This window comes from Hippocampus comes, unplaced genomic scaffold (assembly GCF_001891065.2).
Source record: "Hippocampus comes isolate QL1 unplaced genomic scaffold, H_comes_QL1_v1.1 scaffold133, whole genome shotgun sequence".
Taxonomy (NCBI): Eukaryota; Metazoa; Chordata; class Actinopteri; order Syngnathiformes; family Syngnathidae; genus Hippocampus; species Hippocampus comes.
Window position 1 is genome coordinate 497,904 of NW_017805150.1, and position 18,989 is coordinate 516,892.

At 43.5% G+C, this 18,989-nt stretch overlaps 1 long non-coding RNA gene across 1 annotated transcript; it reads right to left on the reverse strand.

Annotated features, from left to right (window-relative positions):
* Positions 1 to 117: 117 nt before the first annotated feature.
* Positions 118 to 18,756, reverse strand: LOC109514787 (uncharacterized). The gene is made up of 3 exons (XR_002168052.1): positions 18,644 to 18,756; positions 17,422 to 17,579; positions 118 to 236 (listed from the first exon to the last, which is right to left on the reverse strand). It is a non-coding gene; the product is annotated as an uncharacterized LOC109514787 (long non-coding RNA).
* Positions 18,757 to 18,989: the final 233 nt, after the last annotated feature.

The window sequence follows — 18,989 nt, forward strand, 5'->3', positions numbered from 1 at the left end:
TAACCCCAACAGGATGCCCTCGCGCCGGCGCGTCATTCCGCTTTGCTCGTATTTTAACATATCGGCGAGAAGCCGCAGCGCCGGCGGTCGAAACGAGGACAAAATGTCTTACTTTGATCCCCGAGGGACGCCGCGCGCCGCTATCTTTGAATTGGAGCCTATCAAGGGGAGGCCCGCGCCGGTGAAGAGAGCAGTCAGAGGTGATCAAACCAAACATGGACAAGACGCGGCGCCACCTGTAAAACAAACACCCGACATTGATTCGATCATCTTTACTGACACCTGCAAGTCGACGTGGCTCCTGTTTACCTGACATGAAGTAAACAGCACTCGCGCTGGATACTTTTTGATCTGCATTTCATTTGGCGCCTCGCCCCCGGTATATGTTCGTCTCTGACCCGTTCCCGCCGATAATTTCCTCCATCGCATTCAGAGCGGAGCCTCCGACAGTCGCCTTCATTACAGCCAATATCTTAAATCACCTCTCGTGTGTTTCCCAACAGTTTGGGGCCCGGTCTCCTCTGAACGGCGGTCATTTAGATGTTCCGGCGCTGATTGCGAGTGCAGGTGGTAATACATTAAGGGACTGAGACAGCCAGTGGCACAGCGCTGAAAGACCTTTATCCATTTGCGCTAAGTTTGCCCACATATTCGGAGGCACGCCTTCTAATTAGGGAAATGCTTCGGACTATGGCCATATTCATATGGGACGGCTCACTTTAAGTTGTCCAACGAGGTTATTTTACATCACATATACTCCAGCGGGTCAGTAGATGATGGCAAGGTCGAGGGAATTTCGAGAAGAAATTGCACATTAATGAAAGCGGAGAATGGCTACGCAGATTTGCGACAGGGTGGCTTCGTTTTTTTGTTCTTTTTTTACCCGCCCTCCACGAGAGGTGACCTATATCGAGGGTCAAATACATATTGTAAAATACCAAAAAAAAAAGCTTAAAAAAAAAAAATAAAGTACCATCTGGAAGGCTGATTATTTTATAGAGAACTTCGTGCAGATGTGCTTTGCCTGATGAACTTAAATTGCCCTGGCCAACCAATCAGGAGGCAGAAAAAATGTTGACGTTATTGTGGGCCTGCTAACCGACCCGGTGAAGTGAATTTGAAATTGGATTGGTTAAAAAAAAAAAAAAAAAAAAAAACATTCCTGCTGTTAATAGGTGGGAAAGCTACATGGACCCGCACTCCTGATTCTGAAGGCTCTGAGTAGATTAGATTGGCATGGCAACATATCGAGACTTAAATCTGATTTGATGACAAGAAAAAAAAAAAAAAAACAAACGATGAAATGAAGAGAATCAACTGTTGGGAATAAATTAATACAGACTCACGGAACACAAATTTTGAAATTAACTTTTAAATGTAGGTCAGTGACTCGATCAAAAACTTCCATCTTGGCCAGCAGAGAAATCCAAACCACTTTTTTTTGCCTTTCCTCTTGGAAAGAAAAAGAAAAAGGAACAAAATGTTAAAAAAAGAAAATAAAATTTACGACAATGCCAAGCTCGTCAGCAAGAATGCAAAAGTAAAAACCACAGCTGTGACATTGGTATAAGGCTACCGTAGCGTGAGAGAAAAAGGCAATATTTTATCCCATCCCTAATTGACACGACAGAGCAATTGATTTTCTTTCTTTAAGGAAGAATGAAAAAAAAAAAGTCACTCTGTTTGAATCACAGTGAGTTTTACCACTCGATGATGAGCTCTTCTTGCAGGTAAAGCTTCAAAAAGCCCCCCTGGTCCATTTCCATTCTAGCTTCCAGCGGTGTGAGTGCTATGACAGCCTCTTGGGGCGAAGGGATTATCGAGATCAGGCCTCCCCCAGCTCTACGCCTCTGGCCTAGCCCGTCAAACCGGCCCAGTTGGTGCCACAAGCCCCTTCCGCACCCTCCCCGCACCCCCCCCAAGTGCCTTACAGAAGAGCCCACCAGCCGCACAGAGAGCAAAGAGGCACCGGGGACCCCTCTAATTGTCCATGCTCTGGGCAGCTCTCGGGCAAGCCAGCATGAAGAAGGCTACGCGGTCTCCAGGCTGCTCCATCGCTCAGCGTTTGGAGATGCTACGGACGATACATCTGCTCTCGGGCTTTATCTTTCTAAAGCTGCCTTACACTCAAGATGGAAATTGAGATTTTTTTGGGGGGCGGGGGGGGGGGGGATTCATGAAATTGTGCTTAGTTTAGTCAAGCTGCAGCGGGGTCATATTTCCAATGTCTTGAATGAGTTTATGAAATCATTCACTGAAATGTGAAGTGATACTTTTAAAAAGAATAGTATATATACAGTATATTACCGGACATGAAAGTAGATGTGATCCAATTCCGCTTTGCTAACCCGTTCAAAAGTTTAAACTGAAACATTGTTGGAAACGGTCCCACTGAAGACAAAAAAATAAATGTTGCTGCAGTGCACAATGTGAATTACAAACGGAATTGTATGGAAAAAGAAAACAAATTCTTCATTCGAGATATTGATCTTGTCCTATTTGTATTCTTGCGAAAATTCCTTGCCTCAGATCTCTGGGATTAACCTGCAAAAAATTTGCTCCTCAAAATTAGAAAGTTGCTCCTCAACTGAAGTCGATGATGAGCAAAATAACTTTTCAAATGAAAACCCCTCACAGGCACCCCAAGGGAAAAAAAAAAAAAAAACAAAACCTTACACTCAAAAACTTGCACCCACAGAAAAAAATCTCATATTTAAGACACACACACACACACACACACACACACACACACACACACAAACACACACACACACACACACCCAACACACACACACACAAACACACACACACACACACACCCAGCCGCCCCAATAATAATAAATCACTCCCATGCAAAAAAATCCCCCCCCCAATAAATAAATTAATAAAAAAAATCACTCATGCACCCAAAAACTCTCTCACAGGCCAAGATTCTCACACTCGCCACCCACAAAAAAAAGAAAGAAAAAAAAGCTTTTCAACAGTTGTGTGACAGCATATACCGTACTGCAAAAACAGCTCATTGCTGATTTTTTATAAAAAGCTCACCTATAAATTTTACACACACACACACACACACACTGCACAGTGCGATGTTGCGTTGAGAAAGAGGAAATGACTTTAATTGGATGGCTAAGGAGCTTGCGCAATACGATGTCGCTAATGGCGAGCTGAAGCGTCCGCGGTAATTACAATCATTTGTCAATCTTTAAAACTTGATGCATGCATAAATGTTATTGTGGTGCATAATTGCTTTTAGTTCCGTTTGGCTGATCATGCATCCAAGATTGCCGCAGCTGTCTTGTCACAACCGCCGCCGCCGCCTCGTGATTTTCAACTCTATAAACGGTATCATTTCTTTCTTGAAATCATTCCCGCGCGCTTGTCAAGCCGTGATGGCCACATGTGCGCATGCCGCTCCTCCCCCCACCGCTGCAAGACAAGCGTCTGGCCCTTCCTTTGTACGGTTGGCCTTGTCAGTCCTCATCCAGCATCCAGTGCGAGGGCTAAACGCAGCTTCATTTCACCAGCTCCAAGACTCCATGCATAGAGAATGCGTTGCAATGACAAAGCGCGCGTGAAGGTTTCAAACGCTTTCATTGCAGGCTGTCCTCAGAGCACTAATGTACCCATTATTATGGTAATTTTGCACGCACATTATAGATTGATGTCATAATGAATCCGAAAAATGTATATCGGCTGACGAGCCACAACATTAGGTACACAATTTAACGGCATCCCATCTGAGACTTGTACCAAACGTTCGGTCTGTGAAAGGACGGTAACGCTCAATGTAGATCCTACTCAGTTCGCCATTGTGGTTTTTCCGGCTACTCCGGTGTCCCTCTTACGTTCCGAAAAACATGCTTCTGCTACCTTCATGCGGACAAGCACTAAAGGATTCTTCCGGAACTAGATCTGCACGTATTGGTAGTGACTTGAATTGAGATGCGCATTGGCCGATAACAATGCCAAATCAGAGTTTTCGGATTCAAGTGAAAAAACAAATCAAAAATTGCAGCATATTGGTGTCACAGGAATGTTTGGATAGCAACATGTACGACATACGTTATACGAGATACCGCGCCGGGAGGCATTTGCGAATATATAGCTGGCTAATGAGCATTATATTAAGCTATCCGTCAATAAAGCCCATTTAGGCAGTGTATTAACGTTTCTGTTGTTAATTCACTGTTGGCTCATGCCATTCGGAATTCGCAAACCAGGGACGCAGGGCCAGAGAAATGTTTATCTAAGTGCTCGCTAGCTAGCTAGTACAACAGAACAGGGATGGATTTAAAACTTTTCCAAAAGCAGAAAAGATAACCAGGGTCCTGCCATAGGGAGATATATTTTCACAAAAGTGAATATATATAGATATATATATTTTTTAATTTATGATGGATAAAATCGAGTGGATTTTGCTGCTTAATTCATATTCCACAAACACGTTTAGAATCGTGGGGCCCAACAGAACATATTGTACAGAAAATTATTGACTTGACGTCCCCTTAAGAGGGTGGGCGTGTCCTCCCGCATGATTGTGGCAAAAAAAAAAAAAAAAAAGATGATCGCAGTCATGAGTGCAATTGTCCAATAGCGGCTGTACAAATGCGAGCGCGGCACCTATCTGGATGGCGACGGGGTAATTATTGCGCGCACCTAATAAAATTCTCTTTTCATAAGGTCACTCCCAAAGCGTAATTAAAAACGGCATTATAGATTATTTTGATTGACGCAATTAAAGCCAAAATGTAATTAAACGGGGCGCTAATAACAGTGTTGGTCAACAGCATTTGTTTTGAGAAAGGGGCTTTGCGAGTCTCCCTCCTGCGACGCGGAACAGTGAAAATACGCGCTTTCATTTCTGCTCCATTTTGTTCAGCCGCTCTTACTGAGTGAAAGTTTGAATGGGATTTAATGAAATCTTTATCAAGGGTGATAATTGTTAGTAAGAGCTTGATTTGAATTATTATCTTTCCGCCTGTGCCGAATTAATGAACGGCTAGCATCGGCTGCGGCGGTTTGTAATTTTGTTAAATTGGCCGCCTTATCAGCAGTCAAAGACTCGGGATTATCAGCGTCCTGACCACTGTGCCAAATTCCTTGTGGATGTACGTCTGTTCCCTGCACAAAGCCAAAATGAGAGATAATAACGCAAGGTTAAACTCCACAATTTTCTCTTCAAAGATGTAAGGAGAGCTCGCGCGCAAATGTGCCGGCGCTTTATGAGGCAAATCAGACCGGCGGGTCCGCGGGGGCATTAACATCCACTTGACTTTGAGAGCAGCCAACACATACATGTGGCTGACACATCAACTGCGTTGATCTCGGCAATTGTGTGTCAGCTAGCTGAATTCCGATGATATGCTAATGACGGCGGAAAATATGTTGCCCTGGTTAGCGTGCGGGCCACTCGCGTTTCGGAAATTCTATTTCCGAGGTGCGCTTGCATATTTCTGAAAATCACATTCATAATGTAATTGTCAAGAGGGGGGAAAGGCTACGCTCAGGTAAAAGGTAAAAAAAAAAAAAAAAAGAAAAAGGAGGAAGACATTCTTTTGTAAATCAAATATGGGTGGATGACACTGTAAAAAGGTGCTCTCTTGAGTGTGCATGTCATTAATCAACATGTGCTGGTGGGAATTTAGTAGGAACCCCCCACTCAACCCCCCCATCAAAAAGAAAAAAAAAGAAAAAAAGCAAAGTGCTATATTAGATTCCGAATGGAATTTTTTCCAGCTCGACCGTGCCTGGTTGAGCTCGGTGCGTACCAACAAAGCCCTGCAGCAATGCACTGGAAAGAAATGGGGAGATGTGTGGCAACGCACGGCACAAACGGCGCACATGCTGAGCTGAAAGGCTCCCGTCTTGCCGTTAAAAGAAGAAACGGCATGTGTCATGTTGGGGAGACAGCGCCGGCAGTCTACTTCCATAAAATCAATACAAAAAGTACATTTTTTTTCCCTCCAATCTAACAAACAAGTCAGTTTTCGAACCTTTCTTATAAGTCCTTTTCGACAGAATCACTTTCATTTGACATCGAATTTTAAACCCAGTATGCTCCCAATGAAGTCATATTTCTACCAAGTGCAGCCCATTTTCTAAATCCGCATTATGTAACTTGTGGTTTTCATAAAGCACATTTTAAGCCACCCAAAATCCAAATATTATACTCAATTAAATCAAGAGAGCATTTTACTGTCTTAGTGGACCTAAAAAAAACAAAAACAACAAAAAAAACAAAAAACAGTTTTCTACGAACAGCAGCATATTTTTGTACAAATTCATACTAAATCCCAGGCAAGTGCATTTAAATCATTTTAAGGAACCCCCCCCCCAAATGATACTGAATTCCCATGAGACAGCATGATATTTCCTTACAAATTGATTTATAAACAGTTTACATCTGAAAGTAGTAATTTTTCTACCAATTGCATTATGTTCTCCGTGCGAAGTCATCCTAAATCTGAAAGTAAGATTTTCAAAAACCACAATTTACAAAAAAGGTTTTAAGTATCCCCAAGCAGATGTCAGTTTGCTGGTAATTGCATCATTTTTTTCTTTTTGCACCAAATTTCAGTAACATCAGGAAGCATGTTATTCACTTCAAATGTGCTCTGAAAGACTTTAAACCACAACTAAGCAAGTTTTGGACTAATTGAGGCATTATTCAAATTCCCCAATGCAGTTTTCATCAAATAATTTTCCGGACATTTAAGTACCCCCCCCCCCCACAAAGAAGACAATTTTCAATAATCTCGACAACACTTTTTTTCAGGGGGGGGGGGCATTCATAGTAAATGTATGGGATGGAGCATGTCATTACATTCACTCAAAGGCCGGCCCGTTTTGCATCCTCCAGACTTGGGTGGAGGAGGAGGTTGAGGAGGAGGAGGAGGAGGAGGAGGAGGAGGAGGAGGCCAGGGGCGGGCAAGGGGGGCCCAGTTGAGGCTTGACATCCAAACAAGCGATTTCCTTTTGTTCCGCGGTCTGCCATTGGGCCCGTGAACGGTAGAGGGCAGCTTGAATACATAAATAAAAACTGGGATCTGCGCATCTCGCCTATCGTGGAAAAGCGTGCCTTCATTTACATGCGCGGGGGTCCCAGCCTGCTTTTCTGTCTGTCAGTTTCAGGCCCCTGGGCACGTTGGTCGCCATCAGCGCCATCACACGGGGCACGCCAACTGTGAAAGAATGGCACGTCACGGACCAACGGCAGCCTTGTGCTGTTTGATGTCACTTCTTTTGAAAGTCCACGAAAAAAAAAGAAAAAAAGTGAAGCTCTTTTGTCTCTTTTCGGATGAACCCTTAAAGATAAACACTGCGCTGTTTTTATTGTTAAACCTCTGTCCAGCCCCCCCCCCCCCACACACACACAGTTTTTTCCCCCCTCCCTCCCCACGCTGCGGCTCAAGACGAATCTGCCAGCGTGTGCCCGTACTCTTCATCACTGTCAGATGCCCCACGGTGGTCCTCCGCCTCCTTCTCAAAGTGGGCACGGACTGCTGGCTGGAATTATTCCTCACCTCCAAAAACTCTCCCCGCCGTTTCCAGATAAATGTGGCTGTAGTGGCCGAGGAGTGTTGCTCATCCATCTTTGCACTGTGGAGTGTTTGCTGAAGTAGACACGGGGCTCTAATAAGCTACACAGTCAGTGTCAGGATGGCCGCTATTGACTGGACCGCCGCAGTGGGAAGAGAGAGAGAGAGAAAAAAAAAAAGGGAGACACACAAGTCTACACACCCCTGTTCAAATAAATGTCAGGTTTTTGTGGAAAAAAAATGACACTAAAATAAATCATGTCAAAACTTTTTTGATCAACCAATTTGAAAAACACACATAAAAGCCGGATCTAACCTGTCCCTGTATTATGAATTGTTTTTTTTTTTTTTAAATGTCTGTCGGGCTATAACTTATTTGACTTTTAAAAACAATCTTTTAGAGACGGGAAGTAAAAATAAATCACTGAAACAATGTGGGGAAACCCGTTCCCAAATGCAATTTTCCCACGTGTTTGAGAGAGTTCTCCATTAATGGTCGTGCCTATGGTACAAAATCCGACTTTGACAGAACTTTTTCTGACTAAAGTCTTATTTTCTTCTCATTTCAAGTACAACAGCGTCTTGTTCATTTGAGAGACGCTGAAATTCTACAACTTTTTGGAAAATAATCAAAGCCCCACCCCCCTCCCTCCCCCCAACATTTTGGTCACTTTCCAGCTTCAATAATCTCACATTACTGACAAAAATAGAGAGACCCGCTTATTCATGAATCATGAATACATCAACCCCGCGTGCAAATGACAAAACAAGTCTTTCCCTGTTGCACTTGCTCATTAGCCGTTGTTTGGCTAGCTCAATGAGTTGTTAAGAGGGCTCTCTTGATTAATAAGATGCTATTTTGGTCACCGCGAGGCCGACCGTCGATGCCGAAAAGGCTCGCCAGAAACGCCGCCGTACGATCTACGGACGCGCTGGGTGGAGAACGCCATCGTCTGATCTTTACGTCAAACGCCTGCTGTTCAACAAGTCGTGCGGTCTTGTTATTGCAACAGTCAATTCAAGAGGATGCATTGTTTGTTTGGTTGTTTGCTTCCAGGCCAAGCTTCTTTTGTGGCCGTTTTTGGACATGTGTCGAATTGTTTTGTTATTTTACTGAGCAAATTCTTGTCAATTAAAATGACATCACAGCCTCTTGTGTGTGCGTCCTGGCCACCAGAGACCAGTATAATTCATACATACAGTAGACACTCCAAGAGCTTCACAACTCTTTGATAAGCTGCTGTAGTATTAGTTGTGGTTTTTCTTGCAGAGGATAAAGAATACGTACCTATGAGTATTATTATTTTTTTCCATCTATATGTGCTGTTGCACCATTTGAATTCAAATATCCGTTATCGCACTTTCCAAAAGCTAATTTACGCCAGATGTTTTCAAAAGGGCTGCGCAACGAATGGAATTCCAATCGTGACACCAGGCTGGTCTGCCATTTATCGAGACTACTCCAAAGGGTGATTCGCAACCTGCCACGGCAATGAAAGACTTGTTAACACCGCCCAACCCCCGTCTTAAAAGTTCATTTAAATGCACCCGAGGCGTATTAAGGTACCATTGTGGCATATTGTCACTCCAAATAAAAAAAGTTCATTAAACGAGAGGAGCACCTGCAATACAACTTGATTAGCAGCAAAATGGAACGGCCTTCAATTATAGAAAACCTTGAGTTGATCACTGGCGATTATGCGTCTTCCCCTTTTCACAGCGAATCTTCGCCGGTCACGATTAATATGCATTTTCCTTAACTTGGCCAACTTCATTTTTTTTTTAAAATAGTTTTTGTAATTAACAAGTACTGTAAGCCAAGCTTTAAGATGTCACATTTATTGTATTTTCATATCTCTGAAATTCAGTCCCGAAACAGAATGATGTGTGTTTTATAGCAGCCACGATAAGAGGCTTACGCCGTGAAAATCTCTATAAAGATCATTTGACCAACGTCTTTGGTGGCCGCTCGTTAAATTGGTTTCACCCGCATATTTGGGCCTTATTTAAATGATATCTTTGAATAATGGCAAGCGGTTGAGCTCATCTGAAAAGAGAAGGGCGAGGCAAATGAACTGCATTTCACTCGCTTTTGTTTAATCTATAATATTGTACATTTTCCGCAGCCTTTTTTTTCCTTCTTCTTCTTCTTCAGACCGAGTTTATAGCTTTTACATTCTCGCACGGATTAATGCAGCTTAGGTGCACCTATCTTGAATTTCAGTCAGCCTAGAACTCCTTGTTGCATTACAAGGACATATGAGCGGGCATTTTATTAAGCATACCAGCACAATCTGATGAGCTCCGACGGAATAACTTGGACCAAAAAAAGGGGGGCCTTTACAATTATAATGATGCCCAGTTTGTATCGACCGGTGTTTAGTTGAAAGAAAATTCACAGATTTGTTTCTAAATATGATAGATATATGTTTGAAGACATGAAAACATGTGAAAGGACAGTGTTCCAAATTTTGGGGGTTTGGCTAAAAGAAGTGCCCAAATGATGCATGACGCATTTGGGCAACTGGTACGTTCCACCCCCCCCCCAACACTATAAAAGGGCGGCCAAAAGAGGGTGCTAGAGTGCTGTTCCGCCGCTGTCAGCGGTCACCACATTACTTTGCTTGTAGACAAACGATGAAATGAATGTTTATAATTAAAGATAGATCTTTCAAAAGACAGCTAACGGCTTCCCTCCGACGGCCGTTACGACAGTGAAGTCAAATAAATATTTAATAAATGGTTGGATTACCAGTTCTGACCACCGGAAGTCAAGGAAAATTGTTCACTTCGGGTGCAAATGAGGCTACTGTAAAAAAGGGAAACAAACAAAAAAAAATCTTGCTAAATCGCAACATTATGATTCATGACACATGACAGATTTTAGCATGAATGGCGGAAATTGACACACATGATTTTCTTTCATGGGCCACATGAGATGATGTGGCGCTGCCCGGATCTGGACCCCGGTTCTTGAGTTTGACACCTGTTTTGCGGATAGATAGGGCCAAGGTGGAGTGCATCGTCACATTGACCTGTTGCAACTCGGTCTCCATAGATGTACGTCTAAATAATGAACGTCTGTGCTTTGTTCCCTGCACCACTTCCGTAATTTTGAACCTAAGTTTGCTAACATGGGTTGCTAGCCTGCTTCCATGGTGACCCAGCGGGACATATATTCCAATTCACCGGAAGCTTTCAGCGGATCTATATTCATAGCTCAGCCATCGGAGGGATGTGTGGGCGGAAGCAAGTTGTAAATGAAGTTGCATTCATTTTTCAGCTAGGGACTTCAACAATATGTTTTATTGTGTTTTTTTTTTTTTACTTTGCAGGGATGTCGAGTGGAATTGTATCCGACTCACACAGAGAAAGAGAGAGACAACGTATTCTGTCAGTCTGATGCAATGCTCGGCAACCGCCATACTAAACATATTGTTCAAGTAATGGCAGCCTGATAGTAAGCATTGACGTCTCCATAAAGACGTGCCCTGGATCGGATGAGAGTGTGCCTAATATTGTGACTAATCACCCACGACATCACGTGCCCGTTCCTTCGATTTACAATGAATGAATGAATGACAATGAATAAAATATGATAAAGGCGTTCCGCTCCGAAGCTCATTAGACTACTACTAATTCCATTAATATTTATTCAGCTAAAATATTTAAATACATCTCATTATACCGGCAGCCCCTCTGAAATTGTTGTTGTCAATACGCAAATGTGGAAACAATTGAGCAAAAAGCCCCCCCCACCCCAATCAAGATGTTAGCAGTTGGAGTGTTGGGCAGGTGAGATTTTAAATGGCAGCGTCTACTCTCTGTGTGTAAGCTTGTCACATTCACATCTGTTTGGAATAACAATGCGCATCTGCTGACAATCACTATATGTGAAGCAGCTGCATTTTGCTCACACGCGGAATCACCACCAGAAAATGCAAACAGTCAATCACAGACATAGAGAGCAGGGTGGTGGTGTTTGAAAAAAAAAAGAAAATAAAGGCCTACATTAAAAAAAAAAAAAAAATCTCCTGGAAAGTTTCTTATGCTAAATTCAGCTTAAAGTTGAAGCTTTTCCAAAAACAACTGTGCTTACAAACCAATGCTCATTTTCATGAAAATGCTACATCCATCCATCCATTATCTGAACCGATTTATCCTCACGAGGGTCGCGGGTGTATTGAAGCCTATCCCAGCGGTCTTTGGGCAGCAGGCCCTAAAATCCCAGAGTGATAATGACTGTGTTATCAAATGATATTCAGCCCGCAGGATAATAATAGTTGTCCTTTTCTGTTGGTGCAAAAAGCAGGATGCACGATTTCACATAAGCTGCAGCAAAAACTTGGCTGACCTTGAAATACTTTTACTCTTCGTCTTTCAGATTCACAATGGCAAATGTGACACCTAGTGCCACCTCTAGTGGACGACAGTGGAATTACACGCAAACGGGACGCAGAACAAAATACAAACAAAAACCAAAAAAACCTAAAATAGCTGAACAGCAAACCCGGAACCTGTGTTGTAGGGGCGTTAACTGTTTTGCTCATTCGGATGATGACATAATTTTGAATTGAAATTCGCAAAGTGGATTCAAAGAATGGAACATTTCTTATTCTCTTCTGTTTGTTTAATTTTGACACGAAAATACAACTAAACTGAGAAAGGCGATTATTATTTTAACATTGGCGATACTTGACATTCTGATTCGAGGCGGGCAGATCCTAAAACGGTGGCCCCTGCTTCGGTCGGTTGAAGTAAGTGCATGCCGGACAGCATTTCTTTCACAAGTGACCTATTCAGTGAAATTTGTTGTGAAAGAACTTCAATCCCGAGCATCCGCATCCAAATGTCACTTTTAAAACCCCACACGCCGCGCCACTGACATTCACATATTCGGGAGCGTTTTTTTTTTCCCAAGTACCACAACACAGAATACATGACATCAATACATTGCCGCTTATTGTTTCACATTTCAAATCTGTGTACAAATATTTTGCATTAAGGGGAGGAGAGGGGCGGGGTGTTTTTTTGGGGGTTTTCCTGCGGGAAGCATTTTAGCCCCGCCGAAACGCCGGCTGTCAACAGAGTTCCCGTCATAAGCGGCAGTACCATCCAGCGCCGGGAGCGTGTGGCTGTGTACTCTTTTTCAGCCAGAGCACATTCTGGCAGCCGCGCGCGCGCACACTGGCCGAGGTCAAAGCTGTCACTTCAGAGGGCATTGTGGAATCTCAGCCGGTGCTGGATAATGTGGGAGTGCTCCCTTCCAATCGCCCAGATGTTTTCGACGGGGGCCTCGCCCTGAAAAAATTCGCAGGGGCCACCGAAAGCCTCCTTTAAAAAGTAGACTAGAACGGCCGATTAATTGAAACCCTCGCTGACACCTTCACCTGGAACTATTAGCCTCAACTCGTCTCTTCACATTAGCATTTTTTTTTTAATCCTCCCTCAAATTAAATACAAAAAATGCTCTGCCGATAATGAACTCTTTAAATATGCTGTATACAAGTCAAAACGGATTTTGATAGTTTGACGGCATATTTCAAGGACAACATAACTGTCATAACGCGGACACTTTTCCCGGCGCTAATTAGAAGAATTCAGTCAATTAGCTGTAAAAAGAGGGAGAGTGAGGAGTCAAAGTCTCAGACCGCCGTTGTTTTAATGACCTCTATCCACCGCAGTCACTTTTTGACAAGGAAAAGATTGAGCACAATACGGATGCAAAAGAAGACTGACTCCTCTCAAACTTGTGTCTAGACTAAAATCTTTTTTTTTTCTTTTTCTTTTAATCGCTAGTCGTGATCCTTTTTCGTTGCAATCATTTCAGTGTTGTTTGTTGGCAATTCAATTAAATAAAAGTTTCGTACATAAATGGCAATTTTGGACCAAGTCTGAAAAGACGTTTAAAAATGTCTTTGGGAGTGAATGAGTTAAGAGGGAACCCTTGGCAAAAAAATATCTTCATGGTCCAGTGTTATACGATGCTGACTTTTTTTTTTTTTAAGCGCATTAGCAAAGACATGAAACAGTGACTGTTTTTTTGTTCTGTTTGTGAAATTCAAAATTTATTAACTAACGCAAAACAACAAATGTGGGTGTGCAAGTATGTCACAGAAATGTCATCAAAACGCGAAAATTGGTAAAAAAAAAAAAAAAACACTTTTAATTTTTGTCACTTTAGTGCGTCTGCAATTCTTTGAGTTTCCTGCCGTGATCGGAGTGGAGTTGTTGAATCGTATCGGCGGTACGTAACACGCAACGCTCGCAGGTTGCATAGCAGCAGGTGAAGGGTCAATCGGAACACTTTTTTTGGCCAGCAGCCCTCCAAACGCGTTAATCCTTCCATACTAGCGAGTGCCATTGTTTCCGAAGAGGGCATGAAAGTCACCCCCCCCATCCCCTGTTCCATTGGTCAGCGGCTCCGAAACCATAAGATAAAAGCTCTTTTTCACCGTGTGGAAATTACAGCTCGGCGTGAAAAGAAATAAATAAAGCAAATGTGATGGATGACAATATTTAATTCTATGTACTTGCACTTCACAGAGCATAAATGAATCATCCGTGACTTCACCACAGCGAGACAAGGCGTGCCGTTTCCACCAAATGCAAATTACTACAATTTGGAGCGTTGTATTCAGCGGGAGACCGCCGCTAAATGGTCATACAAGCTCGTCACAGATATTAAAATAAATTATGTCTGATTTGAATTTTAGTCACGCCACATTAACTAATAGAAAGTTATTAACATTTCAAAAGAGGATGGGTTGTGGCGGCGGTGGTGGTGGTGGAGGTGGGGGGGAAAGCTTTTGCCTGCAAAATTAACGCTGGCTGGGCTGACCTGCGTGCCACGCAGCCTGATCGGCGTAATGACGGCATAATGGCATATTTACATTAAAATCCGGCCAGCTAATATGGGATTCAGAATGGGCGGCTCAGTCAAGGATTATTTAGTGTGGCCCGGTGGCCCCTCGCTCAATGTTTCAGTCTTAACTTCAATACAAAGTAGAAAGTTCTCATTTCATGACTATTTATGTGCTTGGTCTGTGTGGCTTGTTGCCCCTTTGCGATCAGCGCCCCCCCCCTTCACTACCCCCCCCCAAACACACACACACGTACACGCACACACACACATATTCCGCCCCCCAAAGTTCTCTGTAGTTTCAAGCGTTTATCTTTCATCTCCTCTGGCTTTTCCCGCCGCCTGGCTCTTTCAAGGCAATTATCTTTACACTTCACAAATGTCAAAATCCTACTTCGGCGGTATCTTGACGAGCCTTGTTGGGATGAATGAAATTCTTAACGGCAGAGATGAGCAGCTGAAGCGCTAATCTTCTGACATGGCGCTCTTTTGAAACACTTTCCTTGAATCACATATATCGCTTCTTTTGCCGCTCATTCTTCGATCTAGCCATCCGTTCATTCATTTTTTTTTCGACAGCGCTGGTCCTCATTTGAATCGTGGGTGAGCTGGAGCCTATCCCAGCCGGCTTTGGGTGAGAGGTGGGGTACACCGCAAACTGGTTGGCAGCCAATCCCAGGTCACACAGAGACAGCCATTTGCACTCACATTCACACACAAACGCAATCTGTCGTCTTGAAAGAACCTCACAAACTTGCTTTTGGAGTGTTGGAGGAAGCTGGATCAGACCCTGGATCTCAGAAATCAGGGGGATCATGAAAATGCTTTTTTTTTTTTTTTTTTTTGTCAGGAGGAGCTAAATTATCATTCATACACGCCAGCGATGGTACAGTCATATACTTGATTCTTTATCCTCTGCAAAGAACAACTACGAATCCCACTTGAGGTCTCAAGATAGTCCACACCCTGCAGAATGATGACGGGCTGATGCACGCAGGCATAAAATTAAGTGTACATTTAGAATGAATTGGCCTTGATACTGCCCCCAGGTGGCCAAGGTCAGAATGAGCAGCGCAATGTGTACTGAACGAGAAAGTGACAAAATAAATGATGCGGTGGGCCATAACCGGCCCACGGGCCTTGAATTTGACACCTGTGCTTTAAGACCAACGTTTTTGGATCGCATTTTTCTCTTTCAGATCTATTATTGTCACACTGACTCTACTTGACATTCTGCAGGTGGGAGTTGGTGTGTCTTGAAATAAAAAAAAAATATATATATATTTTTTTTTAAAAAAAGCAAATTGACATCTTCTGTTGAGCCTTGCCGCTTGTTTCGCAGACCCGGTCGGGTTCGACCTGACCATCTGCTCCCCTGCTCTGACGGAGCGCCGCTTTTGGCAGGGCTCGGACTTGCTCCATTGGGCTCCATCTCAATGGACAAGCGCTATCATCAGATTTCTGTCGGCCACTCAAAGCCAAAACCAGATCGCGGCTCGCTAAGAACACGCCGAGAGGAGGGAGGGAGGGACGGAGGGAGGGCGGGCGGGCGGGCGGCGGGGACAACAATAAGGCGGCATCTCGCCGCCAGCCGGCTACTGTCACGTTACAGATGGAATCACTTCACAAACGCCGAGAATTAATATCCTAATGAAGCTTGGAGTGGCCATTAGGTTTGTGTAATGCGGCTCCAGGGGCCTGAGATGGATGTCCAGCAGCTCCGGGCCCTTATTTGTGCACAGTCACCTCAGTGGTGCCTTTTATTAGGGGGGCATTAGAGGAAGAGCGAGGCAACAGACAGATAGCGCTTTATTACTCTTGTTCCCAGGGAGCCGTGCACTACCTGTCACGAGCACACAAAGCATGCTGCGTTAGTTCATTTTACAGCTAAATATCTCTTTTACAAATGTCTCTGTCCGTGTAATCCGGTCAGGCGGCTCCTTGCGCGCACGGAGCGTCGCTCGCAAAGGGCCCTGCAAATTACACAGGGGGCGGGAGGCGTCAAAACAGGTGTCACTAGCGTTGACAAAACGATCAATATTTGGGCATAAATAAATGCAAGTGAGGTGCCGAGAAATTTTTTTGCATTCAGCATCGGTATTGGATCAGTATTGCCAATACCGGTTTGAATTTGACTTTGTTTCGGATCGGAGAGTATCAAAGCTAATTAGTGTGTCAGGTTTCCGATTCAGTTTTGTTTCCGATCGTGAGGAGGATGGTCGGCGCCGGTTTTTGGGGACGAACATCTGGACCGTCTGCTCCAGCAGCGTTCGTCGAGGGCTTCATTTGTGTAATGGCGCAAAATGGATGTCATCATCTTTCACGTGTAACTGATCATACGCTGTGAATTAATACACTCCACGTTCATCCCATTTTCCATCTCCATTTGTGCTGACAGGCGTGTGTGCCTGCCTCTGCTTTTAATCTCGAAACAGTTTCGGGGTATGATTCGCTCTCCTCTGTCACTTGGCTCCGGCCGAGAATTCATTTTCAGTGGGTCAACTGTTTCAGAATGTCATCTTTGACAGGACGCAGCCAGCGCAATGAATACCAGAGAAGACATGGACTGCTTTTTTTTTTTTTTTTGCAGTCACACGATCTCCATGCACAACAAGGCACACAGTGTCCATGTTAAAATCAATACTTAATCAAAACACTCCTCACTCATGAATAACAACAACAGAAGTGTTAAAAATTGGAGAGGGTGAGGTGGTGGGTGTGTAGGGGGGGTTGGGGGGGTGCTGCTGCCACAGTCAACTAATGAAGGTTATGTAGCATGGCAGGATTCAGTAATTGCAGCGCACACGTGAGGCATTAGACAGGATGTGGCTAATGGAAAACAATCACATTTAACATGGCTCCTTGGTTGGAGATGCTCAATAAGTGAGCAGCAGGCTGGCTCATAGCAAGCGGGAGGTGGCCATGGGTGGGGGATTGGGAACAGACAATCTATTTACAGTGTGCTCTGGGGAGCTAATAAACAAATGTTGAGTAATTTCAGCCAGCAGTAATTACCCTTGCAGCTGACAAGGAGAGCGCGCTACTCTCTCCTTCACCTCCGCCTCAGTCCAGGAGGTGCAGGCCTCCTCCGAGCGCTCCTCCTCAACCCGTAGACGCGTGGCTGGCGGCCAGCAGTCAAAAAACAGCGAGTCCCGCCCCGCATGCGATTGGGCCTGAGCAGGAACATAACAAATGGTTAAATGTATTGGATTTGCCGTGCAGTCGAAAGGCCTTTTTTTTTTTTTACCCTTCTGCAAAGTGTTTGAACATTTCCCACATAATCCAATTAAACAGAAACTCAGGCAGCAGAAGTTTAACTGCCTTTATGCTAATTAATATGTGTGCACATCTTGGCTCCCTTCAGCCACATGCTTTTGAACTCTAACCTCATTTATAAATCAGAACAAATATGAAGTTGGGGGAAGCGAAGAAATTACGCCGCGGTTTGGATAGGCAAAGAGGGGCCGCAGACATCTTTATCCGAGGAGCTCAGCCGTGATCCTTCAGTTACGGTCAAATAGATTTTTATGCAAATATGTGCCTATCGATCTCTGAGCCTTTCCTTGCACGGAACAGGTCGCAGAGGACCTCATTTAATTAGTTAGAGGTAATCATTACAAAATAATCAGTGTTTACATCATGAAAAAAAATGATGGGAGACATTCACCATTTCTTTTGAGATGCACTCTAATTATGTATTTTAAGTGTTTAGGGCTGAAAAATAATGTAACGGCATATTAAGAGGTTATACTTTTAAAAAATATATTTTACAGCACTTGAAACTCATTCAGTGCCAGCCATTCTCAGACCCTTCTTTACCCTACCACGTGAATAAACACAAACAAACAAACAAACATGTACCTGGGATTGAATGCCTGCATTCTTAAAAAAATATGAAAACACGTCCTTGGCATTGAATAAGTTAACTCATTCAATTGCAGTGGAAAACATTGGAAAATATCGTAGACAGTATACTGATTCTTCCACTTCCCAGAAGTGTAAAAAATAGATGACCAGCAAGCCAAACTCGAAGTCAGGTTATTTCATGGTTTCTTGAAATATCTTCAACGAAGGACTGCAAGTGTAGCAATCTCATATTCTAATACAATAAACAAAATATGAGAATGTAAAATATAGCATAGAGGTAAACACGGGTACAAACATTTCATTATTAGCTAGCCTAAAATTAAGTAGCTAGTAAAGGACACCCCGATTTTTTCTATACTAACAAACTTACCATTTTACAATGACACACTTCAATATTTTTGGCCAACGATGTGCATCATAAAATGAAGGAGCATCGGTTGCTTTCTGTAGGTGGAAAAAGGCGGATTGGAGTTTAGATGAAGTACTTCCGGTTTTCATTCTTCTTCTGTCAAATTTGGTGTTGAACAAACCAGTGCGACGCCCTCTTGTGGTTGATAGTTGAATTACACCCCATCGCCCCAAAAAAAAACGGCGGCAGAACAAAGTCGAGTTAAAAATAAATAAAATAAAACCTGCGATAGACGAGAACATTTCCACAAATCAGTAACTTACATTGAAGGGGGGATGACAATCCTGTAGTGCCATGTTACGCTGTA